Source organism: Lacerta agilis, chromosome 6 (genome assembly GCF_009819535.1).
Source record: "Lacerta agilis isolate rLacAgi1 chromosome 6, rLacAgi1.pri, whole genome shotgun sequence".
NCBI classification, from domain to species: domain Eukaryota; kingdom Metazoa; phylum Chordata; class Lepidosauria; order Squamata; family Lacertidae; genus Lacerta; species Lacerta agilis.
The window spans coordinates 20130715-20150694 of record NC_046317.1 but is presented as its reverse complement, the minus strand read 5'-3'; the positions used below and the strand labels follow the sequence as shown (position 1 = coordinate 20150694).

General features: G+C 46.6%; 1 long non-coding RNA gene across 1 annotated transcript; it reads left to right on the top strand.

Moving 5' to 3' along the window:
* The first annotated feature begins 5868 nt into the window (after positions 1–5868).
* On the top strand, positions 5869–18923 carry LOC117047763. The gene is made up of 4 exons (XR_004426757.1): positions 5869–5950; positions 14360–14552; positions 17180–17316; positions 18865–18923. It is a non-coding gene; the product is annotated as an uncharacterized LOC117047763 (long non-coding RNA).
* Positions 18924–19980: the final 1057 nt, after the last annotated feature.

The window sequence follows — 19980 nt, the reverse complement described above, 5'->3', positions numbered from 1 at the left end:
GCAGCACGTTTAGTGTGTCGGCTGTAGTGTGTAGGTGTGTCACGCAAACGCTCCCTGCGATCCACCCGGGGTTGGAAAATGATTAGCTTCACCTCCAGTTTGCAAGGGAAACTGAATTACCGTGTCGCGAAATGATGCGTGTCTAAAAACTTTGTCACCAACTTGAAAAGTTTGGAAAGTTATAGGTTATAGAAGCATGCCGATAGATTAGGAATAAATTCCACTACATCTGTATTAAGGGATATTTAATCTTTCAAGAGTTGATTATTTCATTTGTTCATGTTCGTGCTTTGATAAGATGAAAAATCTAGGTGACCATAATAGCCAAAATGTTATCGCACTATGTGCAAGCGGACTTGGAATAGTGCGTACAGTTCTAATTGCCACATCTCAAACAGGATATTGAAGAGCTGGAAGGATTCTGAATAAGGAAATCACAGTGATCATGAGGCTGGCACAACTGCTCTATGAAGAAAGATCCTAACATGCTTTTTATTTTGGGGGGGGAGGTGAGTAATGGGGGATGGACATGATAGATGTGTCTGAAACCAAGCATGTTGTGGATAAAGTGAATAGGGAGGCCTTTTTCTCCCTTTCTCAAAATACTAGAAGAAGCTGGGGTCATCCAAAGCTAAATACTGGAAGAGTCAGAACAGACAAAAGGAAGTACCTCTTCACACAACACATAGTCATAACTATGGAATTTGCTACTACAACTAGTAGCTAACTTGGATGGCTTTAAAAGGGGATTAGACAAATGTTGTTTATCCTTGATTATTATGATCTCTCGCACTGGAGGCACCATGCATCTGAATACCACTTGCCGTGGAGTCCAAGGTTACAGAGAGGGCTAATGCATTCATCTTCCGCTTGCAGGATTCGCATGGATATGTGGTGCTCACAATGGGAACAGAATGCTGGACTGGACAGGCTATTCTTATGCTCTTCCCTAATCCCTGTTGTTGCTCTACTGTTATTCATTTAAAAACAACTACAACCACCAAGTAATAATAATAATAATAATAATAATAATAATAATAATAATTTATTATTTGTACCCCGCCCATCTGGCTGTATATTGCAGCACTTTCTCAAAAGTTATCTGTTTTTGAAATTCCTAATTATGGGTAGCATCCAGTGACGTCTCCCCACTTGTGCAATGGAATTCCACTTGTGCAATATGACTTCTGGTTTCTCTTCCGCGCACACCTTTACCCTACCCCCACAGGCCCAAAAGCCAATCTAGCAGGTTTCTCAATCCTCTGGAGCAGATTGTGGGGGCTGCAGGAGGAAGAAGAAGCCCTATTGCAAATGCCTGCTCATGCTATGCTGGATCTCACTCATGTATCATATTTACTTTAGGTTGTGCAATATACAGTTCTTTTTCTTTTTTTTAAACCTTCTCATTTATATTTTGGGGGGGGAATAATCTGTTGATCCCCCCCAACTCCTACACTTATAACATATATAGAAATATTTTCATAACTAAATAAATACATTTATATGCATGTATTTACCGTATATACCCGAGTATAAGCCAACCCAAATATAAACCGAGGCACCTAATTTTCCTACAAAAACCTGGGAAAGCTTATTGACTCAAGTATAAGCCGATTCACCTTTGCCGCTGTGGAGGAGGAGGAGGAGGAGGAACGAGCAGCCCGAAAGCAGCACTTTGGGCTGCTCCTTCCTCTTCCTCCTTTGCCAAGTTTGCATTTATGTGAGCAGTTCAGGAATGGAACAAGCTGCCTGGGGAGAGTAAAGAACCGCTGTTCTTGTACACTTCTTAAGGAATGGTTGACTGGGGTGAGCGGGTGGCGGCAGCATGAGCGAAGAGAAAGGGCTTCTTTCTCGCCGCCCCCACCGCCCACCACACTCAAGTATAAGCCGAGGGCAGCTTTTTTAGCACAAAAAATGTGCTGAAAAACTAGGCTTATACTCAAGTATATATGGTATATACATCTCTCTCTCTCTCTCAATCTCTCTCTCTATCTCTCGCTCTACACAAACACACACAAACACACACACACTTACTTTACTTGAATGTTAGGGCCAGTTTGCAAGAGCAAACTTCTTCCTGACCAGGGCTTGCCAACTTTTGGGGGCACATTGGAAACATCTGCAAACTGTGATGCTCCACAACTATGCACACATTGTAACCATGAGCACATGCAAGCATGCACAACCAAAGGCATATTTGGGCACCTGGGAAGGCAGGCATCTGTGTTGCTCACAGGAGCTGTGGTGGCCATCCATGCTTGTACTGAACCTCTTCAGGGAGCTATCATGGGAGAAGCAAACTAGCTGAGCAAATAAACCATGCAGCTGATTCTGCACCTCCCGGACACCTCCCACATCAGAGAACAATTGAGAATGCTCACCTCGGAGCATGTGATCTCAGAGACTATGTTCACAGTCCCATTTTACTATGCACTCATTGCGTTTCCAGTGCTAGGTTTTTACTCCATGTTCATGTGACGTTATCCAAAAGGCATGTGTGTCCTTTAAAGCCCCATCCTTTAAACTGCAAAAAGAAATCTCATCCCATATTTAGAAGGACTGAGAGGAGCTTCCAAACGCACAGCTGAGTGTAATTGTGGGCTATTTGTACTGCATTCATGGGTGCCCACAGGAATTTTTGGTGGGTTGATGAGGGTGAAAGAAATGAAAGCTGCGAACCTGGGGCTATGGTTCCGGGGCAGGGAGCAATTCCCCCCCCCCTTGCCCACCGCCCATGCCCATTCCAATAGGATTTAGACAAACATCCTGAAATAATTAGACATATGGAAATAATTAGACATATGGAAAGCTATATTACCTCACATTGGGTCGGGCAAGGAAGCCTGAGGGTTGGGTAGAGAGGATAAAAGGAATGGAATATTTCCCAACCCCACAGCAGTAGGATGAAACAAGCATATTAAAAGGGTAGGAACAAATTGCACGAACCACAAAAGTCTTTGTGGAACTATTTGGCATTCACATATCGGTGGAGTGCATACAACACGACCCCAAGACAAATGTGTTTCCCCCTCGTTTATATTTTTCATAACTTGGACAAGGTAACAGTGAACTTCATTGGGAATAGCGGTGGAAGTGCCCTACACTGAAAATCTTTGCTTTGAGGCTCTCCACTGGCTACCACTAAAGCAGGGGTCTGCAACCTTTAAGACCAAAAGAGCCACTTGGACCCGTTTCCGAAGGGAAAAAAAAAACTGGGAGCCGCAAAACCATTGTGACATTTAAAACAAATATAACACTGCATTTTATTTTTAAAAATCCGATTTAAATTTTAAAAAATCCGATTTAAATAAAAAAAATCCGATTTAAATAAAAAAAATCCGATTTTTTTTTAAAAAATCATTCATTTTTATCCACCCTGGGGACCACTACCAGGTCACAGCCTGATCCAAGGTGGGTTGCAACAGCATACAAATATTTGATTTGTTGTTGTTTTTTTTTTTAAAAATGAGTCCTCAACTGCACACTTGTGTTAAATGTTTGTCCCATGTCTTATTGAAGACTGCTGGCTTTTACAATAATCTTAGTGTCTTTTACCCTTAATATTCCAGACCAGAGGCTATGTTCACCTCTTCCAACCTCCTCTCTTGCTAAATAAAGCACAGAATTGCACCAGAGAAGCCTGTGATGTTTGTGCTGACTTGCATACAGGTGGCTGTAGTAGTTCGTAGTGTTCAAACCTTTTTAGGGGAGTTCCCTGCCCCCTTAATGACAATGGCGATAGATTTTGCACATGAACACAGATCCAAGTTAGGACTCCTCTCTTCCACGCCAACAGGTGCTTTGTCAAGGCTCCCCTAACACACACTCAGGACAGAGGAAAAACTGCAAAACGTCCCGGCCTTGCTCCGGGGCGGAGAGAGACGCGCGCCCTGAGGCTGCGAGCGGAACCAGGAGCGAAGGAGGCAGCGGCAGGGAAACAGGCGCCGCTTCCTCGACCATTTTTAAAAAGAGGGCTTCCCCCCTCGCCCGCCGCCCCTGGCCCAGCCCGCAGCTGCCTACTTCGTCGTCGCCTCGACGCAGCAGCCAGCAGCCTTCCGAGAGGAACCGCGGCCAGCCCTCCCCCACGGTCCCACGACCCAGCCGAGGAGTCCTGGCCTCCAGTGCCCATGCGGGGACGCGTCTGAAGGCCCCCTTCCTGCCCCCATCCCGTCCTGCCTTCCAGCTGCCTCTGGATGCCGCGGGGTCCCACATACCCGCCGACACCGGAGCTCCCCTGTCTGCCCCAAGGCCGCCTCCCACGCTAGGAAGACTCCTTGAGCTGGGCAGGGTTGGTCCCGCCAGGCAGGCTCGGGGGGCGGCCTCTCCCATGGGCGCCTGCTTCGGAGGCGGAGGCGGGGTCTTCAAAGTTCCCCCTCCCACTCGCCCAGCTCCATCTCTTCCCGAAGGAGCGTGCGCGCCTCAGGCGTGCTCCCCGCCAGAGCCCTCGGCTGAGCTGCACCACCTCTACTGCGTCCCCACTGCCTCCGAGCCCCGCTGCCCCGCTGTTCAAGGCCAGGTGATCCTGGGTACACCCCTGAGCAGCGCCCTCAGCCTCCGGAGGGTGGGCCGCCGGCCAGCTGGAGGGCGGTCGCTGCCAGCTGGAGAAGTGGGCGGGCGTATCCGCCCCGGAGCCGCGGCAGCCGTGTAAAAGAGCCGCATGCGGCTCCGGAGCCGCAGGTTGCTGACCCCCGCACTAAAGGGAGAACTGCTGTGGCACTGGGACCTTCCTTCACCATGGTGAAGCCCCCTCCCCAACTGGTAGCATTCTTTGATGGAGATTGGTGTGGGGAGCAAACCATGTTGAGAAACCTCAAAGACCACCTCTTTCCATGTGAACCTACCCGGACCCTGAGATCATCTTCTGAGGCCCTCCTTCGTGTGCCTCCTCCTCTAGAGGTGCGGAGGGTGGGAACAGAGAACAGGCCTTCTCTGCAGTGGCTCCCTGTACAGGGAATGCTCTCCCCAGGGAAGTTCGCCTGGCACCTTCATTATACCTTTAGGCGCCAGGCAAAAACGTTCCTTTTTTATCTGATTTACATCCTATGCCCTTTTAAAATGTGGTTTTTTGGGGGGGGGGCTATTGGGTTGTTGTTTTTATTATTATTATGTATTTTGTGGTTTTATATATTGATTTTATTCTGTGAACCGCCCTGAGACCCCTGCGTATAGGGCAGTATATAAATTCAATAAGCAACAACACACACACACACACACACACACACACAAAATGTGGGGAGGGTGGGGGGGTTAGGATTGCACCGTTAGCCTAGATGCGGCTTGATGTCTCCAGGACCACACAATGTGGATCTCAGCAACATCTTGATGATTCCTTCCCTTTTTCTTCGTGACTAACCTGACCCACTGATTTCAAGGGGACCCAAGTTCACCTGACGTCCTGATCCAACCCTTCATGTCTAATTAAAGTTTCCTACGTGGCCGTGAAGAAGATAAAGACACCCCCGCCCCGCTCCTTATTGATAAGCGCACGTCGCCGGGTCACAGCAATAAACAAAGCTCCGCGGGAAATGCAGTGGCACACCTTGGCCAGCAGAGGGCCCACTTCGGAACCTGGGGGCAGAACCCGGCGCGCCCGCTTTCCCCTGGGCAGTTGCGCGAGGCGGCGCCGAGACCGCCTTACCTGGCACGCCTGCCGCAGCTAGTTGCACATCTGCCGCCGGCACCCGGAGGCTGCACTTTGCATCCAGCAGTCAGGAAGGCGGCTCGTGCGCAGGATCCCAAGGCTGGGCTGCAAAGAAAGGTGAAGCGAAGGCGAGGAGCAGCGGCAGCAGCAGCAGCAGGAATATTCGGAATGCGCCTAAGTTTGCTACGCTTTCCGTTTTGAAAGGCTCCTGTGCAGTGCCTTTAAGAAGCTGACTTCGAGGGAGAGGCATTGGTCGGCTGCATCCTTCACGTAAGAGGAGGACCCGGGTTCATTCCTTGACATATCCAGGTAGGGCTGCAGACAAATGTTGGAAAGCTTTGGGCGCGTCTGCCTTGCATGCAGAACATCCCAGGTTCAGTCCAGGTTGGGTTGAGAGAGAGACTCTGGCATGGGCGTAGCCAAGGGAGTGGGGTAGAGAGGGCCAGCTGCCCCCCCCGGCAAATCAATAAAAATACATAGCTAACTGAGGTTCTGCCCCCCCCCAAGGTCTGCCCCCCCTAACAAAAGGCCTGTTTCCCCTCAAACAAAAATCCTGGCTATGCCCATGGACTCTGGTCTGAAATCCTGGACAGCAGCTGCCAGTCAGTGAACTAGACAATACTGAGTGAGATGGACTAGTGATCTCTATAGGAGGAGAACATAGTTAGTTTCCTGTATTCCTGATATTCACCAGGTGAAGTTTTTCCGGCCAGTGCATTTTGGATTGATGAAAACTGCACCTGTTGAATGGGCTGCCTGCCTCACAACTCTTAACTGTGCAGTTAATGGGATGTAGGAATTGGAGAGCGATACAGAGAATGAGAGGTGTGTATTGGACCTCTGGATGCAGTTTTACTGCCTCCAATATATACCTATAGATTACTGGCATGCAGAGTTTGTCAGCTTTGCTCCTTTGAGCTCATGTGTTTGAAAATGCCGTGTGAACGAGGCTGAGCTGGGGCCTGTGGCTTTACTCTTGCAAAAAGTATGGGAGATGTCATTCTGGGGAAATAACATCTCACTTTTTCAGTGTGCCCATTGTACAGAATGGAAAACACAAGCGCACAGTGGCTCGCTGCTTCGATCCTGGCAAGTGTGCTAGGTAGGTCTGTGCCTGCCCACTCATACAAAGCACATTTCACCTATTTTAGTGCTGCATTTCTTCCAAGGTGGAGGAAATTGTACCAGGCTGACGAAAGAAACCAGTGGTTTATGCAATGTAAAGTCTAGAATTTGCTTCCACAGGAAATGGTAGTGATAGGCACTGAGTTGGATGACTTTAAAAGAGTAAGGCTGTTGGTGGCTACTAGCCACGATGACTTTATGTTATGCCTCCTAATTTTGCCAATTTCATTACAGGTCAGTTTTGTGTGTGCTGTTGTATTTGCATAGCACCAAGCATTAAAAAACACAGCACTCTTTTAGGGGAAATAGCACTCAAAGTAACTAAGGTTGCAATCCTATACACCAGGCACTTAGCCCTCGAGGTGCTGTGGGACTACAGCTTCCATCAGTCCCAGCAAGCATGACCAATGGTCAGGAATAATGAGGATTGCTGTCCATCAAAAACTGCAGAACACCTTGTTGGCTACGCCTGCTGTACTCACTTACGACTTCATTTGTGGCCTACTTCAGAGTAGACACATATAGAGTAGCAGCTAGTTATTTTATCACTTTCTGTGTATCTTACATTTGTGCCTGTACCTTTCTCCAAGAACGAAGGGCAGCTTTAGTTACATCTTTAAGTGCCCCTACAGAGAGAGGCAGAACAGGGAGCAAATCACACTAGTCTTTGTTGATGGAGCACATTGGTATCACTTAAAGTTTAAATTTTGAAGTGTTAGGCAGAGAGATGCTCCTTAGGAATAGTTGAAAGGTAGGTGATGGATATCTGCCTTTATAATGCATTGACTTGGAGGCAGGGGCGTAGCAAGGTAAATTGGTACCTGGGGGCAAAAACATTTTTGTCACACACACACACACACACACACACCCGGCATGGGAAGGTCAGGTGGTACCCAGTGCGGAAAATTTCTTGTCAACCCTCCCATTGATTCCCCCCCCCCCGCAAAAATGGTTTTACGTTATTTCATATTTTCTTAAGAAGGAATAATAACAAGTAATACTAAAAAAACACTTTTATTTATATCCCACCCTCCCCGGCCAAAGTCAGGCTCAGGGTGGCTAACATCAGATACATAACATTGGTATAAAATCAAACAATAATTAAATTACCTCCTAAAAACATTTCTTTTTTTTTTTTTTATAAGAATTTATTGGCATTTTTCTATAACAACATATACCCACACCCACACCTACAATTAAACAAATGCAAAACAAATAAAACAAATACAAACAATGTCAAGTTTTCTTATTGCATCTTTCTAGAAAAAAAAAAAATTTCTATTTCCATATCTTGACTATTGACTTCCCCTGCCTTTTCACCTTCGAGTTTATATCCTTAATCTATTTTATAACCATTTCTCCTAAAAAAGAAAAAAGAAATTAAATTCAGTTGTATAATTACAATCAATTATATCTTCAACATTTTACTAAAAATACATCATCATAATAATACCTCGTCATAATTCTTCTTCATTTATTCTTATCGATTTCTTATCTTAATCTACATCTTGATCTCAATCCTCTTAATCCATAAACTTAATCCACTTAGATTCACTTTACTTATACTCCCCCTCACAGATCTTCACAACTCATTCGATCAAATCTATCTCTTCTATCCTTAAGATTGCTGCTAATAACATGATAACTTGAAATATCTCCTTTCATGTTCAAATAAAAAATATAACAGAAAATTGTTGACAGTATTCACCCTCCGATTTCAGTTTACCATATCAGGCTACCTTAAATTTTACTTAATGCTTCACCCCACACCCCCTCTGTCCATTATTCTTCTCCTGGTGGCTTCAGCACTAAACTTCCATGTAGCTTCCCTCTCCAAACGTCCACAGATCCAGGCACAGTCCAAATCTCTCCTTGCCACGAGATCAGAGGTATCCATCTCATCATCTCTCAGCTTCTTCGGTTCTTTGTAACATTTCTTTTCTTCTTGTAAATACCTTAATTCTCTGTCCCTGGCCCCCGAGCTCACACCTCGGGGACTGGATATAAGAAATCTTGACGTCGCCTTGGGGCTGCCACCCCCAGAAAGCGAATTTCTTCTCCGAAGTAGCTCACTCATTTCTCTCCAACTTTGCATCAACCCTCTCAGCTCCTTGGCAAGGCATTCTTCCAAAATGTCAAAAGTTTTAAAAGCCTCCTCTGTGGGCAATTGGTTCCATTTCAGACCCCCACACAAGACTTTGACTTTTCTACAAAGCAGTTCCACCTTCAAGGCAGTGAGTCTCTGTTCATCCGTTAGTCCAGAGTTCAATACCAGTTCAAGGACGAAACCCAACATACTGGCAGAGGAGGAGGAAGTGGGTGTCGTATTTCTACTCCCCTCTTTGTTCGTCGCCATTTTCCTGAGCTGGAGCGCAAATACCGCAACTTTAAATGGAGATATTTTCCTCTAGTTAACTTCCCGAAAGAAAAGTTTGCCAGTCTCATGTGTCGATTTTAAATACATTGTAACCAGTTCTGTAGCAGTAATCACTCAAATTGGTTAGATTCTTGAGCTCGAAGGGAGGGAGGCAGGCTGCCCTTCTCCTTCCCCCCGGATCGTCCCAAAAGCACGATTTCTACTCAAATTCTTTACTCACGACCACCGGGTTCCTTTAGCTCCATTCTTCACAGGTAGAACTTAGACGCTCACCGCGGGCTCTGTCGCCGCATTTGCATCCCGGTTGGGGCATGTCCCCGAAGCCCGGCTCCGGTTGTCCCTTCACCCCCACTCCCCCTTTACAGGGGGAGCGAGGGAAGGGTTCGGAGCCTCCGCGGGCGCTGCCGGGGAGCCCAGGGTGCGGGACGCTCTTCCCGCACCCCAACCGGAGCCCCGCTTTGCGGTAGCGGGGCTCCTGACCCCCGGGATGGACAGGGCGCTTCGGACCCGAAGCAGCCCTCGACCACCCGGCGATTGCGTCGCCGCCGGAAGTCCTAAAAACATTTCAAAATCAAATTAAAGTCTAATTAGACGGCTTTCCACAGGGTTAGGGTTGGGAACAGTAAGTGTTCTCTGAACTGAAATTTCAGCCTTCATGACATAGGAAAACAGCCAAGTGAACAGCTATTTTGGTGGAGGAGGGTCAAGATATTAACCGATATGCATGAAATTTCATATATAGCTATATAATCCCTAGTATAGTAAGACCTTCGGAGCAGGCATTAAAAAAATTCAAAAAAAAAAATCAAAAAAAATGTTCCTTGATAATTTGCCACCCTCTCCATTATGGAACCCGGGGCGGACCGCCCCCTGCCCCCTTGCTACGCCCCTGCTTGGAGGTGAGTGCCTCAGGTATTACTAACACAGGCATAGGCAAACTTGGGCCTCCAGATGTTTTGGGACTACAATTCCCATCATCGCTGACCACTGGTCCTGTTAGCTAGGGATGATAGGAGTTGTAGTCCCAAAACATCTGGAGGGCCGAGTTTGCCTATGCCTGTACTAACACTTAACAAGGTCCAGCAATTTCATAAGGGTTGGTTTAAATGAGAAGGTATTTGGTCATAGTAGATCTTAAACCAGAACTGTCTCGTCTGTGGAAATCACTGAGAGACATAGCTCTCAGCATCTTGTAGGTATCTCTGAACTGCCTCTGTGGAGAAGTATCTGATCTGAGAGGGACATCAATGATCTAAAAGCTCTGTGGTGAGTTACCTGCGAAGGGAAGAACTGAGGTTCAGCGGTAGAGCTAACGTTTGGCATGTCCTGGTAGGGCTGAGAGAGAGAGACCCCTGTCTGAAATCCTGGAGAGTTTTTTTTTTACAGTAGTTGCCAGTGTAGCAGAGCAGAGCTTCCCAGCACAGAAATCACTGCTGGTAAGAGAGAGCAGAGAGGTGGGGAGGTCAGTGCAGTGCGGACACAGGGAATTGCCGATTGACTCCGCCGCTGTGACTGCACCGCACTGACCTTGCCATTTCCTTTACTGGCAGCAGCAGTCTCCCCAATGGGAAGCCAAGTGAGCAACTTCGCCCTTCTCCTCCCAGCTGCCCACTCCTGGCCTCTGATGGTCAGTGTTGACAGTATTGAGCAGGACAGACCAGGATACTATGGATAGTTGTGAATAGTCATCCTTAGTTTAAAAATGCCAAACTTTAAAATTATTATTATTTCCCCCTCTATTTCTCTCTTTGTCCCACCCCACCCTATTCTCCAAGTCCTTAATTTGCTCTCCTATTTGTCTCAAGGTTCACTTTCATGTGTCAGAAATCAATAGGCAACAGAACCCTGTGACAAAGTCCATTCTTAATGGAAGAAAAATGGCTATTTATTTTAAAAAGCTGGATGGGTTACGTGAGATACGTGCAGCCGGGAGACTTTAGTGGTTTGGCTGTATTACGGAAGTCTTAAGCTCAGAAACAAAGTGCTGAATGAACTGAAAGCTGATAAGTTTAAAAAAAGAAACACCCACACATACTGTACTTAAGAGCTGCGTGTGAGCCGTGGGTCAGTGCCTCTTATCGGGGTGGGGCAGGGCGGAGATGATGTACTGATGGAGCCAATCTGGCACATCTACTGGTACACCTGTCCAAGACCTGACATCAGGGCACCACAGTTCTGGGCACCACAGTTCAAGAAGGATACTGACAAGCTGGAACGTGTCCAGAGGAGGGCAACCAAAATGGTCAAAGGCCTGGAAACGATGCCTTATGAGGAACGGCTTAGGGAGCTGGGTATGTTTAGCCTGGAGAAGAGAAGGTTAAGGGGTGATATGATAGCCATGTTCAAATATATCAAAGGAGGGTGAAATGATAGCCATGTTCAAATATATATAGAGGAGGGTGAAAGGTTGTTTTCTGCTGCTCCAGAGAAGCGGACACGGGGCAATGGATTCAAACTACAAGAAAGAAGATTCCACCTAAACATTAGGAAGAACTTCCTGACAGTAAGAGCTGTCCGACAGTGGAATTTGCTGCCAAGGAGTGTGGTGGAGTCTCCTTCTTTGGAGGTCTTTAAGCGGAGGCTTGACAGCCATCTGTCAGGAATGCTTTGATGGTGTTTCCTGCTTGGCAGGGGGTTGGACTGGATGGCCCTTGTGGTCTCTTCCAACTCTATGATTCTATGATCACTATCTTTGCACCACGGTGGTGAATTGCAGCAATGCAGCACTCAGCCACTCCTGGAATTCTGTGTAATGTGGAAATTTGCCAACATCTGTGGCAGGCCTGGTGAGGAGTACCCAGAGACTATACAGGCTTCCAGACAGCAGACATGGTCAAGTGTCATTTACATTTTTCCAAACTGGTAGTTTGCAACAAGCTTTTAAGAAAAACAGATTTCCCCCCCCCTGGAAAGGGTATTAAATCCAGATTAAACTGGGGTGTGGTAGGGAAATATGGACTGATGTTTTGTGGCCAATGGCATCCTATGAATGCTGGGGGGGACACCCCCAAAACAAATTACATGAGGACACCCATTGCACAGTGCAGAACTGGCCCTGTTGTGGCTGCCATATTATACTCCTTCTTTAGTGTGGCATCACCTAAACTCTGGAACTCCCTGTCCATTGATCTCAACCATGTGTGCCTTCACTATATCCCCCTTTGGCACTTGCTAAAACCATTTTTGTTCAAGCAAGGCTATTCAGACATGTAGAAGCTGCCATGTGTTTTAATTCTAGCTTAATGCGGTTTTGAATTATTTTTAGTTTTGAATGCTTGATTTTCACTGTTTCTCATTCTTAGTTTTATTGTTTTATCACCACCAAGTAGTGTTGTGAAATAAAAAAACCTCCTTGCCACCTCACCCTGCTCTGCTTTGGTGACCCAACTGCTGGTGTCTCCCCACGCAATGAGCAGTGTCTGCTTCCAGGAATCAAAGAAATGAATTGGGGGCTCCTGCCAGCCCCAGCATTCTGACACCTGAGGCAGCTTCGTCACTCTAATAGCAGGACTGACCCTGGTTGTCTTAATGAAAATGCATAGGACATTCTCCCAGGTACAACAACTCTGTTTTAGAAGTAAGCAAATCAGTTAGTGCACAGTGTATTATTACCACCTCATTGCCTGTTCAACCCCACCCAGTGCATGTCAGCACAATAGCCAAAACAATTCATTGGCATGGTGGAAGGTTTGGATTGTTTGGCTCACTGTGTAGTGCTTCTTGCACCCAGAGGCTTGTAAGTGTGCTGCTCTGTGAATGCATGTGCTTGTTCCAGCTTGCTAAACAACTGCTCTGGTTTACAGTTGTTGTTGTTGCTGCTGCAATTCACCTTGTCTCTGGTATCAGTGCGACACCACATAAATAGCATTATTGCGCCCCTGGTCTCTTGACTTCAGCTGCCAGGAATTTCCCTGGGTGTTTGAGAAAACTGCAAGTCATCTTGAGTCATCCAAAGCTAAGCACTTTTAAAACTTTTAAAATATTAGGGGCAGAGCAGAGGTTTAAGTAACACGCCTAACTCCCCCACTGGAAACAACAATATAATTTAAGTACTGTACACTAACATTGTGTCACATTGTGATTTGATTTATTAAAACATCTCTATGCCTCCATCTAATGTAAAAATGCCAGAGCAGTTTATAACAGAGTAAAAATGCCTAACTTTGACTGAATCATTATACACTACTACATTAACCCTGTTAAATTAACGGGCGCTAGAACATATGTGGGACCCAGGTGGTGCTGTGGGTTAAACCACAGAGTCTAGGGCTTAAACCACAGAAGGTCGACGGTTCGAATCCCTGCCACGGGGTTGAGCTCCCGTTGCTCGGTCCCAGCTCCTGCCCACCTAGCAGTTCGAAAGCACGTCAAAGTGCAAGTAGATAAATAGGGACCGCTCTGGCGGGAAGGTAAACGGCGTTTCCGTGCGCTGCTCTGGTTCGCCAGAAGCGGCTTTGTCATGCTGGCCACATGACCCGGAAGCTGTCTGCGGACAAATGCCGGCTCCCTTGGCCTATAGAGCGAGATGAGCACCGCAACCCCAGAGTCGGACACGACTGGACCTAACGGTCAGGGGCCCCTTTACCTTTACCTTTAGAACATATGTGGTCAAACTGTTGACCTAGCAAGGTCGGGGACATGCGCAGAGCTGACTGAGCGGCTCTCACTTATCTCATTTTTTTTTCTAACAACGCGAAAGCCGCATGACGTAGCCAGCTCTGCGCACAGCGCCCCTGTTGCCCTAGCAACATCGGGAACACGCGCAGAGCGTCTCTGCGCTCCAAGTCCCAACGGCTGTCCGTGGGGCACATGCGCAGTAGCGCAATCCCACGGACACAGGGACTGGACGCAGAGACACTTGCACTTTATTATAGGTGAAAGGCATTTGCTGTCTGCATCTTCATGGATTCAAAATATATGCTGCCTGCAGTAATGTGTTACTCTGTGGCTTATCATCTGAAAGTGTGTGTTTCCTTTAAGCTTAATTTTATTGCAAAAGTCCAAGCAATTGAGGAGGGCTGGGGTGCCTGTGGCCTTCAAGGTGCGACTGGACTGCAGATCCCATCATCGCTGGCCATTGACCATGCTTGCAGGTTCTCCACCCCCATAACAGAGGATATTGAGATTTCCTCCCCCCCCAATTTTCTTTTAAGCCTTCTCGTGCAATTGTCTGTTATCCTCACTTAAATGTTTCAAATGTTTTGCTTTCTTCACAGATGGAAAAGTTGGCTAGCTTCTTGCTTTTATGGGGAGCGTTTCCTTCAGGAGTCCTCGGCTTCCCAGATGGAAAAATCAGTGAGGCTTGTAGCTCCATGTTTCCGGGTCATGGACACTCTGCCCAGAACTCTGCACCGCCATATGCCATCTCCGTCTCCAAAACTTCATTTGCCCCAGGAGATGAAATTATAGGTGAATTCAGAACCATTTGTTGACTGGGATGTAAACCAAAAGGGATGTCAAAAGTCCACTCTAGGAAGTGCTTCCTTCCCACTCTCCCTGCCTCCCCCCAAATGTCTCTGCTTAACATCAAACCTTTGTTAAATAACTTTTGATCTCTATGCCAAGGATGGGCAATCTGTTTCACTCCATAAATAGCTGTGACCATCATTCCTGACCATTGGCCATGCTGGCTGGGGCTGATGGGAATTAAAGTCTAGCAATATGTGGAGGGCAGCAAGTTCTCTATCCCTGGTTTAAGCCCAAATATGAAATGAACAGGATCCAAATTGCTCTGTGGGTGTGCATTTATGTGCATTGATGCCATGCCTCCCTGCCCTCTGCCTCACTTTTTGCTGTAGCCCTTCACATTTGATTCTCCTTTTTTCTTTTGTGTGGCCAGGCGAAGTCCCCCCGTACCCCGGGGCAGCCCCTGAGGGAAATAACGACTCACGACAACGTTCTATGGGATTAAATTGGCCACAACTTTATTAATATTCAGATGTAGGAAGACCTTGGCTCAGGCATTGGGCGTTTATCCTTCCCAGCCGGGGTTCTGGGTAACTTCAGGGTTATCCAGCATGATTGGGAAGCGGGCTAGTCTGGAGAACATATGTTCAAGCAGATAGCCCGCCCCCCTTTGTTCGCTGCCGCTGGAAGGGGAGGGCAGTGACGACCCTGGGCGTATGGTCAATGCCTCCCTTCTGAGACCCCTTTTACGGGAACCCTGTTATCGCCACCGCAATGGGGGCGGGGGTCACCACCCCACCCCACCCCCCAATCCTGTAAATGACTAAAGGATTCCTCCCAAGGCCTGCAACCGCCAAAGTTGTGACGAATTGCTACGGGAAAGGTGAAACCTGCCAATGTAGGGAAATTCCTTTCCGGCCCTTTAACAGCGACCTTGTCATAGCAGCGCCTGCGTGCCTATGTGGCTGTGGAAAAAAGGTCGTTTGCTATAACCTTTACAATTTGCTATAAAGAAAGTAGACATGTTTTTGTAGCTTATTATCCTTCCCCTTTAGCACAGGAGTTTAGAAAGCAAATGGGTGAAAAACCAAAACCAAACCTACTTATTCCCTTCCACCAAGGGAAAGGATCGGTACCTTGTATCCCTCCGGCAGCTTTGAACTTGGCTCTTTTCCCTAAGACACTTTGTTATCCATCTACGAATAAAGCTAAGCTGAATCACAATGGACCTGATCCAGACGTTGGAAAAAAAAAACTTTGTCACGTGTGCTTGTCTTTGAAACGCACAGTTTGTTTTTCTCTGAGCCACACTGCAGTGGAAGGGAGTGTCTGGAGATTAGAGGTACTCATATCTTTGCATGCCCAGCCTAGAGAGGCAGTCCTCAGTAGGCTTTCTACGTGGTGGGGCTGGGTGCTGTTTTGTGCAAATCTGGTAAAGAAAAAAAATAAGATGTGTGGGTTTTTAAAAGAGACAATTTTGAATGTGTTCAAAATTTTGGCTTTGGTTATAGTTTGTTACTGTGATATTCCATGGGAGGGAGGTAGGGAAGGATAATAGTAGTAGTAGTGGTAGTAGTAGTAATAGTAATAGTTTCCCCAGCCACTCTGGGCGGCTCCCAATAGAATATTAAAAACACGATAAACATCCAACATTAAAAACTTCCCTAAACAGGGCTGCCTTCAGATGTCTTCTAAAAGTCAGATAGTTGTTTATTTCCTTGACATCTGATGGGAGGGCGTTCCACAGGGTGGGTGCCACTACCGAGAAGGCCTGGTTCCCTGTAGCTTCACTTCTCGCAGGGAGGGAACCACCAAAAGGCCCTCGGCTCTGGACCTCAGTGTCTGGGCAGAATGATGGGGGTGGAGACGCTCCTTTAGGTATACTGGGCTGTGGCTGTTTAGGGCTTTAAAGGTCAGCACCAACACTTTGAATTGTGCTCGGAAACGTACTGGGAGCCAATGCAGATGGATGGATTAATGAATGGATGGATTAATAGATCCATAGATACAGTCCTTTTTTTTCTTTAAAAAAATGTTTAGGGGTACTCTCATTTTGACTCAAGAAAATCACAATTTTATAGTTCAAATAGGGAAAAATAAATACAGTAAATGGACAAAAGTACAAAGATTCACAAAATGTTTAGGGGTATGCGTACACCTGCATCCCTCTAGAAAAAAGCACTAGATAATGATAGATAGATGATAGATAGATGATAGATAGATAGATAGATAGATAGATAGATAGATAGATAGATAGATATAGCTGAGTGAGTACAGATCCCTAGTTTCTGGAATTTGGGGGGTGGCTGGAGGAAAAGTCATTAAAGGCAGGGGAGAACAACACAGAACACAAATACATTTCATCAAGCAGCCCCTACTGGTTCGGACAGGAAACATCAAGATAGATTTGAATTGAAAGCACTCAGGTGTAGACAAAAGTGCACAAATTAAAATCAGATCTGTGTGACACACCCTGGTGTGTGTACACAACCCTTGTAGGTTCTCACACTGATTATCCAAGTGATGGTAGTAATAAATGCAACATTCATTTGCTGTTGTTTTTTTGCCCTTAATATTTGTTGTGTCAAAACATTCAAACTGACACTTTTTACAACATCCTTCCTACTCAGTATCTCTTACGGCAAGCGGCAGTTCCAGTTTTGAGGGATTTTTACTCCAGGCCCGAGCTGTTGGAGGTAATGTTGCTGTGGGACATTTTCGAATCCTAGACCCTAACTCACAAGGCCTTGCGTGTAATGACATTCAGGTATGTGTAACTTGTGTGGTTTGGGCTTGCGTAATTCTCTTGTTAGTAGCTTTTGCGATGCAAAAGCAAGTGTCGGTTGCAGAGAAGAGACTCATATAGACTGAGGGAACTATCCTGTGAGCTTGAATATGACCAGGGGGATAGCCTCTTTTTCTCTCTGAAGAGCTAATCCCACACTCTATATCCTATCACATATTCTTTTAAAACAGTGATGGGGAACTTTAGACCTCCCAAGGCCTCTTTATCTGGCTCTCAGGACTCTCCTCAGGCTGCCCCCTCCTTGAATATTTCTGTCTGGCTGAAATGTGTCCTTGAAATCTGATAATGCCTTTGGCTTGTCTGGACAGAGAGGCGTGAATGTAGATCCTAGCCTACTCTACAATGGTAGACATTCATCGCTCTGCCCACCTTTGTCTCCTGCTCTGCCCACGACTGGCATGGGGCTTCTAGAAGGTCAAAAAAGATTCCCCTCACATGTTTTAAAGGTATATTTTGTTTTCAAATGCAGTTGGTTGTGAAAGGTGTGGAGAGGGGAATGCTGTTTGGCAAACAGCAGCTCTGCAGGTGTCTTGGGTGCACAGAACTATTTTCATGGTTCTTTTTGACCCTAGCCATGATGCACGTGGTTGGAAGGAAGGAAGGAAGGAAGGAATCGGGGCTGCAATCACAGCAATGGGCCTCAGTTGGTAGAAAGAGATGGATATTCTCCCCCCCCCAACCACCAATGCTCTTTCCTGGGCACAAAATGCTCTAGTCCTCAACCCAGCAGCTCTTAAGTGTGGTTCTGAGACTCTGTATGTCTTGTACTCCCTTTCCAGTTCCACAGGAGAGCAAGCCCATGGGAAGAAGGAGAGTGTATCTTTGTTGTCTATAAGGGATAAGGAGCCTCTGGCTCTCTGAGCGCTGCTGAACTTCATTGCTCATCAGCCTCAGCCAGCACATGGCCAGTGGTCAGGGTGGTGGGTGTTGTAGCCCAACAGTATCTGGAGGGCCACAAGATCCCCATCTTTGCACTACTGGCAGGGGTGTAAAATTGTGTTCCTAGCGGAGTGGGAGACACTTTCCCATCTCCTCCAGTGTGACCAATCAGACCATTGGCCAGACTGCTCCACTTCCCCATCACCCCAGTACCAACATTATTTTGTTTACAAGGCCAACATTGTTCTTGTTTGTCCAACGTCGTGCTAATCAAAATCAGGACGCTCCTTTCTAAAGAAATCTCAATCTCTCACAGGAGTTAGTTGACTCGCACCAGAGATCGAGATAAAAAAATGAGGATCTTTTGGTCCGGTGCTCGGCTGACTCACACCAGAGAGCTGAACCAAAAAATAGGACATTCTGGGATCCAATCAGAAGCCTAGGGTGTCCTGCCCAAATTGGGACCGTTGAAGGGTATGCAATGAAAGTTGTTGTTGGGGTATGGTTCTCTGTAATCACGCAGCTTATCAAGGGACACCATGGTACCACTGTTCTGAGTTGTTTTTAGCATCTGAAATGTGCCTGATTTCCTTCTGCATCAGGTTTTCTTTCTTTTCCTCCCCACTGTAGAATTCTTCCCTGAGTCACACAAACAAGGCAAAGAAGCAAAACATAACAGCAATTTGGATGCAATTTGCTGCTCCTGATATAGGGCATGTTGAGTTCAGGTACGGGCTTGTTTTCTCTGTATAATGGAGCAGCACTTCTTAATGCCTTAATTTCCCCCAAAGCATTAAATTACTTTATGGTTGTAAATGTATGCTAGACTAGGAAGCCTACTTCCTGCTGGGATTGGCTACAAGTATCCATGTCTCTGCTGCAGAAGGGACAAGCTTTTCTCTAAATTTCACTGTGGCTTGGCTCTTTGGCGCTGGGAACTGTTGCAGTGAAAACAATAAGACTTCCGGTTTTTGCCGCGACCGAGACGGGTACGCTCTGCGAGCTCCTGGGGGCTTGAGCGGTTGTTGAGGGCTATTGGGGCGACGTGAGGGCTACGCGACCCCAAAAAAGGCATTGGGGGTGACCCAGTGCGGAAGAGGTTCCAGCAGCGCACAAAAGGATTCCCCTTTTCTCTATCGACAAACGGTGGAGGAGAGGAACCCGAGCGCAAGGAGAGAACCAACCCTCAACAAGAAGCCTAAGACCCGGAACGGCAGACTGCGGTAAAGATTTCCAACTTTTAGACTCTATAAAGTACTGCTTTGGCGGTTGAGTAAAAGGCATGTCACTCCGAGGATAAGGGAGAGAAGAGAAGGGATACTCCCCCCCCTCCCCATGTTATAAGCAAGTAAAGAAAAGAATAAAGAGAAGCAAACAAAACCAAGCTGAGTGGCAATTAAGTTAGGAAAAGCAAACAAAGCCAAGCCAAACAGCAATTAAGGAAAACGCCAGCAGAACTGGAGGGGGACTGGGACCGGAGTGCAGGAGAAATATCTTATAAGAGCTGTAAACATAAAAGGCAAATATAGAACAGCTGGAAAAAAATAAGCCGAGCAGAAGGAACTAGATCGACAACTGAAAGAGACAAATAGAGAAGCATAGCGGAGTTTGCGCTCTCTGTCGATACGCTAACACAGGGGTTCAACTCAAGATTCACCTAAACTTTGAACTGATTTGGATACGCAGCTTATAGACTTTTAAAATATCTTTTGTTATTGAACTGGGAAATAAAGGAAAGACATTAAA